The following is a 1,576-nucleotide window of genomic DNA, read 5'->3' as shown; positions in this document are numbered from 1 at the left end:
CAACTCCATTTACCATATTGAAGAAAATGATCCAGTGATGTCTGGGTAGTAGCTCTTTTTTTCTCATCATAGATGACATGGTAGCACTGGATTGCATTCTGAACGGCTGCTGTAGCCTTCATGTACCATCCTACGTTCAGGTCCTGTGCCTCAAAAACTAACAGTGCCTCCTCAAATAAAGAAAATCCCCTTGCCATTTTCTGTGTCATGAATCTCTTCGGTTCTTCAGTTACTTCTTCTTCCACTTGTCTCTCTTCATCCTTTCTCTGGGCCTCCAATTCCATCAGGTCTTCATTAGTAAGCTCCTCATGTTGCACAGCAAGGAGTTCAATGAAGTCGTCCTCTTGCAGATCTAGCTCCAGCTTCTCACTGAGGGTCTCTAAGTTGCTGAAGACCTCTTTGGACTCCTCATTTACTTTCTCAAATCCATGAAAATTTTGAACAAACTGTGGGCAAAGATTCTTTCAAACAGGAAGAGAGCCCTTGGCTAGGTTTTTGAGGCATCTTGGGTTCTCTGAATGATAAACTAAGAAAGGCTTCAGCTTCATATCGCCAGAAGCATTGCCATGAAACAACAGAGTTACCTTATCTTTTGCTGCTTTATAGCCTGGCATCACCTTTCCCTCCTTACTGATGTAACTTTGGTCTGGCATCCTCTTCTAGTAGAGTCCTGTCTCATGCACATTAAAAACCTGCTCAGGTAAATACGTGCCTTCATCAATAATTTCTCTGTTTCAGGAAATTCCCAGGCAGCTACCGCATCTGTACCCGCTCCCTCACCACTTACTTTTACATTGTGAAGGCTGGCTCTAACCTTGAACCCATGAAACCAGCCATGGCTGGCATTAAAAGATGCACCCTCTGATTCTTAGCCATGTTCCTTCTTCAAGTCTTCATAAAGCCTTTTAGCTCTCTCTTGAATCAGCATTAAGCTGAGTGAGACTCGATGCTGATGCTGATCCTGCACCCACACACTGAGAAGTTTCTCCATTTCCTCCATCACTTTTCCACGCTTCTTCAATATTATGGTTGACATCATCGGCACAGAAGACGTCACATGTTCCATGATCTTGTCCTCATTCTTTAGAATTGTGCCGGTGGTTGAATGGCTCATGTTATAAGAACGAGTGACGTCTACCATCTTTTCGCCTGACTCCACTCTCTCAATTATTTTCACTTTTGTTTCCATCATTATCGCTTGGTGCTTCTTTAGCATTACAGCTACATCATCACTGCTTTTATGCTTGCTTCTGGACATCCTGGGCTTGAAATAAAGACACTGTACTGCTTTACTCTATACAGTACTGCACAGTAAAGTACACAAAAGCACAACCACTTTAGAGGATGCACGCATGTGACAATGTATGCCAGGCACGTGAACTAACGCTTGATTGGTCATGCTAAGGCACGTTCACATCTTTAAAAGTTCGCAACTTGAAGGTTCGTATGTAGGGGACTTACTGTAATTAAAACTCTTGTTTTAATCCAAACAAGAGTACGGTAGCATGGGCTGTAACTACAACCAGGTGAAGATGTGTAGTCATTACCCTCCCCAGGTTTAGACATCAGATGATTT

At 42.9% G+C, this 1,576-nt stretch overlaps 1 pseudogene; it reads right to left on the bottom strand.

The window, feature by feature from the left end:
- Positions 1 to 868: 868 nt before the first annotated feature.
- LOC149747973 (putative CENPB DNA-binding domain-containing protein 1 pseudogene) lies at positions 869 to 1,258 on the bottom strand (annotated as a pseudogene).
- Positions 1,259 to 1,576: the final 318 nt, after the last annotated feature.

This window comes from Delphinapterus leucas, chromosome 11, assembly GCF_059928025.1.
Source record: "Delphinapterus leucas isolate spDelLeu-1000000601 "Yukka" chromosome 11, BTC_Dleu_Yukka2, whole genome shotgun sequence".
NCBI lineage: Eukaryota > Metazoa > Chordata > Mammalia > Artiodactyla > Monodontidae > Delphinapterus > Delphinapterus leucas.
Note: the sequence above shows the minus strand (reverse complement) of the source record. Positions and strands in the feature narration are given on the sequence as shown.